The sequence below is a fragment of the Medicago sativa genome, chromosome 6 (assembly GCF_051527215.1).
Source record: "Medicago sativa cultivar Bolivia chromosome 6, Bolivia_mono, whole genome shotgun sequence".
Taxonomy (NCBI): domain Eukaryota; kingdom Viridiplantae; phylum Streptophyta; class Magnoliopsida; order Fabales; family Fabaceae; genus Medicago; species Medicago sativa.
In genome coordinates, this window is record NC_140754.1 from 65,487,907 (window position 1) to 65,501,711 (window position 13,805).

At 36.7% G+C, this 13,805-nt stretch overlaps 1 long non-coding RNA gene across 1 annotated transcript; it reads right to left on the bottom strand.

Annotated features, from left to right (window-relative positions):
* On the bottom strand, nucleotides 1–2,392 carry LOC146916372 (uncharacterized). Its single transcript, XR_015013813.1, has 2 exons — nucleotides 1,874–2,392; nucleotides 1–215 (listed from the first exon to the last, which is right to left on the bottom strand). It is a non-coding gene; the product is annotated as an uncharacterized LOC146916372 (long non-coding RNA).
* Between the last annotated feature and the right edge of the window lie 11,413 nt (nucleotides 2,393–13,805).

The window sequence follows — 13,805 nt, forward strand, 5'->3', positions numbered from 1 at the left end:
TTTATTTAGTACTGGATACATTAAAAATTTACAACATAAAAACTCACAATGAATATCTTATACAACAATGTGCGTTCGTACAATAATAAAGTAACTTAACTTTTCTAAAATATGATGAATGCGTCCTTGCATATCCATATCATCCTTCAGCGGGTACGAACGAACACTTGCTGATATATCCATTCGGCTACTAGCTTGCCATCCAACCTGTTTATCTGAAACAAATAAGGATTGGGATGAGACATAATGTCTCAGTGAGTTCCCCTAAATCCTAGGCTATAGGTAACCTCGGGGAAAACCTACGGTCACCACGTGTCTAAAATACAACCTGGCGGTTGATTATATGTGTGTGGTCATGTTTCCCAGACGGTAGTGCATGCTAGACTCGTCATAGGCTTATCTCACTTGTTATAGGCTTCACTTCCTATACGTGTCATGGTGGTTAAGGGAAATCTAGGGCCGCTTTGCCAAGATTACGCTCTACGCATCGAGGCCTAAACATAACATAATCATGACACAATTCTAAACCGGACGATTAGGGGAAACTAAGATCGTCATCGGCATAACTTTCTCTATTGCTCTATGCATACTTACGTTGTGTCTAACAACATACCTTATCTTGCTATCATACTAGTTCTTGACGATCTACGCCAAGGCTCTACTAATTCTTGACGATCTACGTCAAGGCTCTATGACATAATATAAACATGTCTAATAATTATGCATAGTCAGATTCATTGATAAAGTTAGCGTGTAACAAACAAATACTATCTGAGTTCATTTTACGGAGAGCCCCGGGGTGGAGTAAACCCGAGCACAATCCCTATCTAACCGATGGAACCTATCTAAGGTATAACCAACGGCACTCCCTCAGTGGCGTGCGGGTTCCTTACGGCTAACCCCGTTTCACCTAGTGGAAACCCCTTATGTCCAACCTAGTGTGGATCACAAGAGACACGACACCTATGTCTTGTTTAGCTTTCTATGTGAATAGATATCTAATCACTTGACAGCTTTAATAAAGTTTGAGTCTAATAATGTGTGAGTATTAAATCTATACCTGCTATCTCTTTTACCTCGGATTCCTATACGATCCAACTAGAGGTAAAATATACTTGCTTAACTTATTCCGTGAATAGATATCTAATCGATTCACGTCTTGTCATACTCGTATGGCACTTAGCTCCTATGCGAAAATAATACTCTATATTACTCCGCGACTTATCAAGCATATCACTAATGCATAGCATTCTACTTCTTTACTAACTATTCTCGTTCTTGACAAGCTATGTCAAGGCTTTACTTTAATCCCTTTCTTAGTTCTTTCTACCCGAGTATTCGGTTAAAACTCTCTCGTGCCATTCTTGTTGTACATGTTAAGATTACCATGATTCTTGATTCGAGGATCATTTGATGTTATGTGCATTGCCTAGATGTTGTTTTGGGGTTACAAAGTTTTAAAACTATGAAAGAAAGGTTATGGAATGCACCACCGACCCAAGGATGGACCAACAAGCCAAAAGCATGTTGGCCAAAACCAGAGAGCTGCGCTAATAGCTCACCTGGGGCGTGGCTCATCCTGAAGAATTTCGCTATTAGCGTAGATTTCGCTAATAGCGTGGTTCTTCGGGTCTGTGGTATCAAATCTGCAATTTTTGACCCAAAACTCGTCCCAATCGATCCTGCAATGCACTATGAACATCCAGCAACTTATATATCATTATAAAACACCTTTCATGGCAATATTAACATGTACAACACAAGATCAAGGCTAGGGTACTAAAAATCATATTTCTCTAAACTTAACTAAAGTCATGATTTCCTTGCAAAATTAAGCACATAAACCCAAGGTAGGTTCTATCTAAGAACTCACCTAACATATTCCTTGTGATTCCTCAAGTTTCAAGCTTTCCCAAGTTCAAACCCTAAGCCAAGAATCCTTGCTCAATCCTTTCTCTTTGTTGTTTCTTGTCCTTGAAGCTTCTATGATTCTTGTTTGGTTACCAATTGCATGATTTGGAAAGCCTTGGATGGATTGGAGAGGGAGAGATGGGCGACATCTTAGAGAGAAGGAGGAGAGAATTCTTTCTCTCAAAACCTAGAGAGAGAAAGAAGAGGAAATTATGAGGTTTCCACCCCCAAAATCACTTATATACTCCCTTGTGCGAGTTTACTTAAATGCCCTTCGTCTTGGTCGCGCTTAACCTGACACTGATACTTAAACCCCTGCTTGACTGATATTTCATAAAAACATCTTCCGTCGTACTTGACGTTCTGTAACACTTAATCTCTGATATCTAGCTCATACCTGACTTATGCCATTTATAGACATTTCCATTACCCTTACTTTCCATGAACATTTGTCCTCTGACGCGTCTGATGGGTAATATTCCATTACTGATAAGCGGGATGTTACAGCCGTGCCACCCTCCAGAGTCTCTTTTGCTGCTTTTTCTTCGGGCCCAAGTTACTCTGTTGGAGTTTTTCTGATTAGTCCTTATAGTTGCTTAGATTTTAAGTCAATTGTAAAGCTATAAATAGAGTAGCACTCCATCATAAACATTCACCTTTCCTTAGAATATTTTAGTGAATTATTTCAATAAAGTTCTTTTATTTCCTTTACTTTCTTTCTCGCAATTTATTTAATTGCTTTCTCTTTTCTTCCCCCATGTCTACGATGAGCATGAGTGAGTGGACTTCTTTGTCTTGGGATTTTTGGATAAGTCTAATGACATAATCCGAATCAAGTCAAGCCTTAAACCCTAATTACATGTTACCTTTAATTTCTAATCTAAATTCACCGCTTTAACATGAATTAACCATTATCAAACTGTGGAAGCGAACGCAGAGGGTTTGATAATTGTTAATTCATTATCTCAAATATCAATTCATAAAGCGAACGCGGAGCTTTGATATTCGAACAATTGAATTTAGACAAGGTTTGCGAAACATGAGAATAGTCTAGCAAACCTTGAGACATATAAAGTTTCGATCTTCAAGGGTCCCAAAGGCAATCACCCATGAGAATAGGTGTGGTTGTTGGAGGGATACACTCACTGACTTCGAGAGAAGCTTTGATATGCTAAAGAGAAACTTGTCTTTAGAAATTAAGACTAACGTAGAATTATAAGTTTAAGGCTTGCTTGTGAAGGATTCGTTGTTATGATGAACCAATGATCCCGAGGCTCTTTTATATTATTGTTATTTACCTTCAGCCAACTAAACCTCCTTTTTGTAAACTTTCTTCTCCTCTAATCATTCTTTTAAAGTTAATTAGATTGAACAACTCCCTAGCGGAACGATACTCTATTTTACTACTATTACTTCGATAGACCGTGCACTTGCGGTTTGGCCTATCAATGTGTCCACTAAGAACGCTCCTTGCATTTGACCCATAATTCTTTGAACTCAGCATCACTCTCATATAATTCCTTCAGACATTCGAAACGCATAACCTCTTTTGCTAATGTGACAAACAAAGAAGCTCTTCTACTTAAAGCATCAACTACCTTATTAAGAGCACCAGATTTATTCTGAATATTAAAAGGGAGTTTTTGCAGAAAGCTCACCCACCGATCGTGCATCTTGTTGATTACTTTCTGACTATGGAGAAATTTCAGAGCTTGATGATCAGTAAACATAATGAACTCTCTATGAATAAGATAATGCTCCCATTGGTGTAGGGCATTGAAAAAGGCGTAAAATTCTTGGTCATAAGTACTCCATTTTTGGTGAGTGTTACTCAACTTCTCGCTAAAGAAAGCAATTGGTTTCTTCTCTTGAGACAAAACTGCTCCTATTCCAATTCCACTAGCATCACATTCAACTTGAAACACCTTTTCAAAATCAGGAAGAGCTAGGACTTTGGTGGTAAATAACTTCATTTTTATTAAAGTCAAACTCTACTCTTGCTCGGAACCCCAATTGAATTTTCCTTTCTTCAAACATTCAGTGATTGGTGCAGTGATAGTGCTGAAATCTCTGATAAATCTTCTATAAAAGTGGCCAGCCCATGAAAACTGCGTACTTCGGTAACTGATGTAGGCGGAGGCCAATCTCTGATAGCCGTCAGCTTTTCTTCATCGACCTGGATTCCTTTTTCACCAACTATAAATCCCAATAAAAGTAATTTGTTGGGATTGAATGTGCACTTTTTCAGATTAATGTACAACTTATTATCTGGTAAAACTTGCAAAACCAGCCTCACATGTTTCATGTACTCTTTCTTGGACTTACTATAAATTAGAATATCATCAAAATAAACTGCTACAAAGGATCCAATAAAGGGCGTAGAACCTGATTCATTAATCTCATGAAGGTACTAGGGGCGTTTGACAATCCGAAAGGCATCACTAGCCATTCATAAAGTCCATTTTTACTCTTGAAAGTTGTCTTCCACTTATCTCCAGGTCTAATTTAGATCAGATGATATCCACTACGCAGGTCTATTTTTGAAAACACCTTAGACCCTGACAACTCATCAAGCATGTCTTCTAAACTGGGAATTGGAAACCGATACTTGATATTTATCTTGTTGATGGTTGTACTATCGACACACATCCTCCACTGATTTCCTTTCTTTAGTACTAAAAGGTCTGGGACAACACAAGGGCTCATGCTCTCATGGATGAATCCCTTCCTTAGTAAATCCTCAATCTGCTCCCTTAAAATCTCATTCACTTTCGGACTTATGCGATAATGAGGAAGGTTTGGTAGGCTAGATCCTGGAATCAACTCTATCTAATGATGAATGGCTCTCATGGGAGGTAAGTCATTTGGAAGCTCATCTGCAATCAGCTCATGTTCGTAATATATTCAGGCCAGTAGCCAGAATCCAGACACTCACTCCATCATCACCATCTTTCTCTAAAATTTCCACTCTCTCTCTAAAACAAAACTCTACCAAATCATTCAATTATTTTTCCACTAAATCACAAGTAAGTTATCACTTATGCTATTGTCATACATTTTAGTTAGTATAAGTGTTTATATGTTTATAATTTTAGTTGTCGTTTAATTTTTAAATTTTGAATTTTTGTTTTTAATATAGTTATATTGTAAATCTGAAATGCTATTAACATATATTATGAATACCTGTTAAAATGAAGTTATATTGCTTAAATTTATAATTTTTTTTCAATTTTACAAAAAATTTTTAGGGTTTGAATTTTTGTTTTTAATATAGTTATGTTGTAGATCTGAAATGCTATTAACATATATTATGAGTACTGTTTTAATAAAGTTATATTGGTTAAATTTATAATTTTTTTTGAATTTTATAAATTTTTTAGGGTTTGTTTAGGATTTTTAGGGTTTATGTCATATTTTCACTACAAGTGTTTGAATGAGTTTTTCATTGATTATTTTTAATTTCTAATCGTGTAGATTTGAAACAATGGCCAGGTGGATCGACGTTCTTGCAGAATTCAACGGCGGAGAACCTCAGAGGTTGAAGGTTCGGTGCCTTGGTGTAACGTTAAGAGGTCTCAAAGATCAACTGAATGAATTCAACCAAGGAGTCAACCCCAGAGACACAAGGAGGGTGGAATTAGTTTGGTATAAACGTCCAACGCTCGACGAGGGGAGAGTATCATTCACTTGGGTGGAATTAAAGAACGACGAAAACGTGAAGAGCATGTTTTGGGAGCACAACATGTTCCAGTGGATCGATATGCGGGTAACATTGCTAAGATCAACTGAAGATATCATCAACAACTTGATTCCGCCAGAAGATCGTCATTAGTTAGGGTAAGGTGCATTTCCAACTACAACAATTGTCTTACCTCTAGAGGCCAATAGTTTATGTTAAACATTATCTTATGTATCATGACTTTTATTATTGAATAATATATGGCACTCTTTATTATATTTGTGTAATGATAATAAAGTCCTTAGAATAGATAGTTCGTGTAATAATATATTAAGTGTGACTTAATCATGAGATTACATTATCATGAAGAACACTATTCTTAAATGTATCCGTAGTCAAAGCTTTAATATGAATAAAGGATAATAATAAAGCGTCGAGACTATTATGTACGTAGACTGATGACCGCATCTCATGGGTCATGGATATGAGATATTAAGTCTATACATAGGTATAAATATTAGGAGTAATGTTTATACTGGATTGACCCACCGTGAGAATACTACATAGTAAGTTATGCAATTGTCATAAGATATTCTCACAGTGATAATAGTGTATATCGCTCTTAGACCTGAAACCACTATGATCCCTAGATGTGGACTCAAGTGCTTTGTTGCCATTCTAACGTTCTCTGTAAAAGGATAACCATAACGTTGGTTGATGGGTACTTGATGAAGCATGCTGAGGGACATGAGTGTCTTAGATGGGATTTGTCCCTCCTCATAAACGGGAGATATATCTTTAGGCCTCTTGATGAAATATGACTGTAAAACTGCATGGCCATGCCGAACTAAGTCAATATAAGATATTGGACTTATTCGTTATTCAGTATATTTCGGAATCAAGAAATATAAATATTGATCTATACAAGGGTGACAATATCTATGCCTTGGGATCAATAAAGATATCGAGACAAAGGAGTAATTGTACACATGAGTAGTATCATGGAAAGGTTTCGTCAGATCACTTGACATTCTTGTCACTTGGGTAGCAATGATGTGTTGCTAGATACCGCTCATTGTTTATAATATTAAATATTAGAATTAATATTATTGCCAACGTGACTAGAACCTATAGGGTCACACACAAAGAACAGTCAAAAGAGAAATATATAAGTATGACTTATATAAGGGGTGCGTTTAGTAAATAACGCTAATTAGTTAGCAAAATTACTAAACTCGTTGTTGGGCTTACAGAAGCCCAATAGTGACTTCTGACTTGCAGAGCACACTAGAAGTTCTATAAATAGAACTCTTGTGCTTAAGTTTTTGGTTACACGTTTTGAAGCAACCCTTCTTCTCTGCACTTCCGATTCATTAGCTAGCACCGAGTTTTGGAGGAGCACTGTTCGTGTGGACTTGCTAGTAGCTCGATTGGTAGTGGGAATGCATTGAAGTAGTACTTAACCCCAGGTACTAGGTTCGATTCCCACGGGAGGCAAAAACACTATCAGGGGGATAATGATTAAGCTTGTGAGTAACAGTGCAGTGCAGGGGGGTGCAGTGCCTTGCGAGGGGCCCACCTGGGCTGTTACACATGACAAATGTGAAGCAAGTGTACAATGAACGTCAAAAAATATGGAAGGCAAATAGAGGTGACAAGAAGCCGTTGCAATATCTAATCTCGAAGTTGGAGGAGCACAACTTTACTTATTACTCAAGAACACATAGTGAAAGTACTACAATCGAAGATATCTTTTGGGCTCATCCAACATCCGTTAAGTTGTTTAACAATTTTCCAACGGTTTTGGTTATGGACTCCACCTACAAAACCAACATGTATAAGATGCCAATGTTTGAGGTAGTTGGGGTAACTTCGACCGATTTGACATATTCGGTTGGGTTTGGATTCTTGATGCATGAGAAAGAGGAAAACTTTGTTTGGGTTTTAAAAATGTTGCGTAAACTTCTTACGTCAAAGATGAATATGCCTAAGGTGATTGTTACCGACAGGGATGGATCTTTGATGAAAGCGGTTGGAATTGTTTTCCCGGAAAGTTATGCAATGAACTGTTACTTTCATGTGCAAGCAAATGTTAAACAAAGGTGCGTCTTAGATTGTAAATATCCTTTGGGAAAAAAGGATGGGAAAGAGGTGAGTAATCGCGATGTTGTCAAAAAGATCATGAGGGCATGGAAAGCTATGGTTGAATCGCCCACTCAAGAGTTATATGCAAATGCATTAGTGGAGTTCCAAGATGCTTGTAGTGATTTCCCACCTTTCCTAGCCTATGCCATGACCACCTTGAATGAAGTGAAGGAGAAAATAGTGAGGGCATGGACAGACCGTGTGTTGCATCTTGGTAGTAGATCCACCAATAGGGTAGAATCGGCTCATGCTTTGGTGAAGAAATATTTGGACAATAGTGTGGGTGATTTGGGTACTTGTTGGGAGAAAATATATGACATGTTGTTGCTTCAATTCACTGCGATACAAACAACCTTTGGTCAGAGCGTTACCGTGTTGGAACATAGATTCAAAGATGTCACTTTGTACTCCGGCTTAGGTGGTCATGTGTCTAGATATGCTTTGGACAACATTGCTATGGAAGAGTCACGTTGTAGGAAAACGTTGTGCATGGACAAGGAAATTTGTGGTTGTGTTCAAAGGACATCTTACGGCCTACCATGTGCATGAGAATTGCAACTAAACTCCCTGAAGAAAAGCCAATTTTATTGGATGAGATACACCACCATTGGCAAAGGTTACGCATGGACGAAGAAAGTAAAGAAGTTGGTTTTTCTGTCGATGATGATTTGAAGGGTATTGTAGAACGTCTCAAGAAACTCCCTTTCCAAATGAAACTTGAAGTCAAAGAGGCTTTGAGGCAATTGGCATTTCCTGAAACCACCATGATGTCTCCACCACCACAAAAAGCAACAACCAAGGGAGCCAAGAAAAAAGTGGACATTGCGAGGTCTAAAGGAAGAATTACATCGACTAGTCGGATCCCTTCTTCATGGGAGGTTGTTGATTCCCAAAATCCGGAAAGTCAACCGTCACCATCACCAACAACATCATCTTATAAAAGGAAAAAAGGTGCTCGTCTTGGTAAAGCACCAATTTCCCCACTTCCACCACCTTCTCGGTATCCAAAGCCTAAGGCTATCCCAGTTATGAGGCCTATTGATTATATGTCACGCTTCATGCTTCCATTTATTGAAAAAGTGGTGGATGTTATTGGCGATGGACATTGTGGATTCCAGGCTATAGCCGAGTTCATGGGCTTAACCGAACAAAATCATCTCATAATTCGTACACATCTTATTCAAGAATTGAAAGATCATAGAGATGATTATGTTGAAGTATTTGCGGGTGAGGATCGTTATAACTACATTTTAAATGGCTTACATCCTCCCGCATATACAAAAAGTTGTGCACATCTTGTTGATAAGTGGTTGACTTTTCCGGACATGGGACACATTGTTGCTAATGTTTACAAAAGGTGTGTGGTCGTGTTGACAAATCTTGAAGTTGGTAACTCGGAATCTTTTTTCCCACTAAGAGGGCCACCACCGTCGGGTAAGCAAAAAACTCCCATCATGTGTCTTGGGGTAATTCTGAATCATTTTGTGCTTATTTACTTGAAGAATGGTTGTCCACTACCTCCGTCATCTACGGAGTGGCACAATCACAAGAAACAAGATGCGGTGACTTGGGAAGATGAGTATTTGGATCAACATGAGTTGTTCCGAAAGCTCATGGCTATTGAAAGTGGAAACAAACCGCCGAAACCACAAAAGGAGTCGAACAAAGCGGCGCCTATTTTGTTGGACACTCCCGAAAAACCAAAGCAACAATTTGAAGTTATTGCGGAAGATGAGGAAGATTTTATGTCACTTGATCTTCTCCAATCACTTGGCCTTTAACGAGTGATTTTTTTGTCGGTGTTAGTCTTTTTTTTTGGTAGAAATTACACCGACGTATATTTTGGGGTCAAAATTGTAATGCCAATTTTTTGTGGCCAATATCTAAGTAACATTATGTAATTTATATTGATATATATGATAATATGACTTTTATTGACTTGAAACTAGTGCAATACTTATTTATAGCTTATTAATGTTTACGCATTTGATTTATTTGTTATTACATTGCATTTAATTTTGTTCTAATCTATGATTATTTTGTTAAAGCTTTTGTCAAGTGAAACATGTCTGAGGTTGCAAGAATTGAAGGGCGTGTTAGGTACTGCGCGTTTAAAAAGACGGTTAAGGTTATGATAACACCGACGGACTCTCTTGATGATTTGAAGACACACAACTTAACGGAAGTATTATGTCATTAATTTGCTATTAATATATGGAATTAACTGAAGGGATTGATTTTATATATTGATATATCATGAATCCAAATATGTATTTGCTTTAATGATTTACAAGCCGGCCAATTGATTTATAAACCCAATTCCTAGACTTATAATCCTGTCTCAATTTGCTTACGATTTCATGAGTTCTACATAAAAATTGTCATTAATTTGCTATTAATATATGGAATTAACGGAAGGGAAATGAAGATTGCAGATGATGAATGAATTCTGACAATTGGATCTAGTGGAGAAAAAAAGTTTGTTAGCTTCTACCAAAAAAAAAAAAAACAATTTGTTAGCTTTCAAGTAGAATTTAAATCTAGTGTCTTGTTAATTAGACACACACGTGAGTTAATTTTACAATAATTAGGACCCTTGGATTAAATGTATTAAATTGTTAAGATTTGGTGTCAACCAATCATTCATATATATATATATATATATATATATATATATATATATATATATATATATATATAGGGACTGTTAACTTGCACCCACCTAAAAACACTAAGGTGCAAGTTAACAAGCTGCACCTACTAGTTATTTACCGAAACACCCATGTTTTTCTATTATAAACAAATATTATTTATGCTATTTACAAAAATGTCTTGTTAATTAAAATAAAGTTTAATAGAGACAAAAGGATGTTTTAGTAAAGTACAAGTAGATGCAGCTTGTTAACTTGCACCTTAGTGTTTTTAGGTGGGTGCAAGTTAACAACCCCCATATATATATATATATATATATATATATATATATATATATATATATATATATATATATATATATATATAGGACATATCCTATGAGAATGGTTATTTTATATGAGAATGGTGAGAATAAATCTTAATCATTAGATTAAAGTTAGATGGTTAAGATTAAAAAACAAACCATATGCATTCCCTTATTGTATTATTTTTCTCTAACCCATTTATCTGTTCATGGGAGTGGTTATGGTGCATAAGTAAAACTTATGCACCATGCATAAGCCCAGACCGGATCCAGCCCAGTAAACCAAGCCCAAACGAAAATTACTTTCTCCACCCGCGAAATTGCTTTCTCCACCATAATCATCACCTGTAACAACCTCCCGTCGCCTGTAACAAACTTCACCGGCACCGGCGAACATCATCACCGTCGTCGTTTTCCACCATCATCATCATCGTCGTCATTCACAATCTTCATCACCGTCGTCCTTTTCTGCGACTTCATCATCAACGTTAGATTCTTCCATCTTTTTTCACCATAATCGCCACCGTAACCGTAAGTCACCATAATCATCACCACTGCACTTCATCATCATCAAAATCACCTTCACGCAACCATTCTCAACTTCACGCAACCATCTTCTTCATCATTACGGTTGTAGAAACTGAACTTCAAAACTCAACAAAAATCAACAACACTCTTCAAAAATGAAATATAAACAGGTATGAACTTATCTTGAGAAGTTGAAATAATTAGAAAGTGTTTTGAAAGTGATTTTGTTAGTTAGAAACCATTTCTGTTTTGTTATTATTAGTTAGAAAACCTAGATTGACATTCTAATTTCGAATTGGGGAAAATGAAGTCAAATTAATGGTTTCAGAGTGATTAAATGTGGTGATTATAGTATTATTTGCCTGTGTAAATGGTTTCTGAGATTTTCACTATGAAACCATTTTCCTGTGGAAATAGTTTCAAAGTGTTAAGTTGGTTCAATTATAGTGTTGTTGTTGTTTGTTTGTTCATGATGTAAATTGATCATGTAGATCTTGTTACTATTGGAAAATTGATCATGTAGATCTTGTTCATGATGTAAGTAGGTTCAATTATAGTGTTGTTGTTGTACTTTGTAAACACTTGTGCTGAGGAAATATGGTAAAACCATTGTGCTGAGCAAATGGTTTTGGTCAGTTGTACTCCAAAACCATTGTGCTGAGCAAATGGTTTTGGTCAGTTGTACTCCAAAACAATTGTCTGTAAATTGATCATGTAGATCTTGTTACTATTGGAAAATTGTTCATGTAGATCTTGTTCATGATGTAAGTTGATTCAATTATAGTGTTGTTGTTGTACTTTGTAAGCATTTGTGCTGACCAAATGGTTTTGGTAAACTCTGGAAAATATGCTAAAACCATTGTGCTGAGCAAATGGTTTTGATCAGTTGTACTCCAAAACCATTGGCCTGTGAAAATGGTTTTGGTGAGTAATAAGCTAAATTCATACTCCATCAGTTTTCAATCAAGTAAAATTCAGTTTACTTCAGTTTTATAGCATAAGTTTTATAGAATCAGTTTTCAATTCAATGATCCTTTACTTCAGTTTTATAGCATCAGTTTTGTGTTTTATAGCATCAGTTTACTTCTGAAGTTTTAACAGTAATTTTCAATGATTCAACCATAAGCTTTGTATGTAAAACCATTGGCCTGTGGATATGGTTTTGGTAAGTTATACTCCAAAACCATTGGCCTGTGGATATGATTTTGGTGAGTAATCATCAGTTTTATAGCATTGAGCTAATAAATCACAGATTGAATATTCACATTGAGATAAAAACATCACATATTGAGTATTCACATTGAAATAACAACATCACAGGTTGAATGATTCAAATCTGTGATTTTATCTCAGATTGAATGAGTTAAAAATCACAGATAAAAACATCACAGATTGAATGAGTTAAAACTGATGATTACTCCAAAACAATTGGCAATGATTCAATCTAGTACAATTCAGTTTACTTGAGTTTTATAGCTTGAGTTTTATAACATCAATTTTCAATTCAATGATCCTTTACTTCAATTTTATAGAATCAGTTTTCGATTCAATGATTCAACAGTAATTTTGTATATTCAACAGTAATTTTCACAGATTGCATCGAATTAATAGAATAAATCGAATTAAGAGAATAACTCGCCGGATAATTACGTCGGAGTGAATAACGTCGGAGAAGGTGAGTAATACGTCGCAGAGAAAGATGAGAATCACGTCGGAGTGAATAATCACGGCTAAGAATCAAGTTGCAGATTCGAGAAACAGTGAGAATAGCGGTGCCGGCGATGGATTTCTGAATCGGAAGAATCAAGATGGAGAAAGCGAGTAAGGGTGAATAACGTCGAATAGAAGGATGAGTAAGGGAAGAATCACGTCAAAGAAGCAAGCGACGCTGAGAATCACGTCGGAATGGCAAGAAACCGGTGAGAATCTTGATTGCGCCGGCAACGGAATATGGAAACGGTGAAATTCTCGATCTGGAAAGGGAAGAAACGCTGTAGCAAGCAGAAAGCATAAGATTAAAACACGTGTACAAAATCCGACGGTTATGATATATTTGGGCTGAAGCATCAGATTATAACACCTGTCCTTGATCTAATGGTTCAGATTGGCTTATGCATGGTGCATATAAATATCCTTATGCATAATAACTTGTGCCTCTGTTCATCTTCATCACTTTGTATGTAAAAGAATCCATCTCTGCCATCTGAATAGAAGACTACCATCTACCAATTTATCTAGTTATGCCTTTAGTTTTTGTTTTGTTATTTTAAAGCAATTTCCATTCAGAAGAATGTGAAACGTGAACGCATCTTTTCATCTGTAATAAAATAAAACTAAAAATGAAAACAACAAAAGAGGACAAAGATCGTGAAACGGATCTGATCTCGCCGCCTCACCTCTCTTGTTCTGACCACCGCCTCACTTATCTGAGATCTCGCCGCCGTTGTTGTTGCCGTCACCGGATTTTGGGTGTTTGAACGAGTGAAAGAGACAGCAAGGGAGAGAGTGATACGAGAGTGAAAGAAACGATAGATAACAGCGAGACGACGAGGTGCGATCTTGAGAGAGTGGGTGAGATAAACGGCG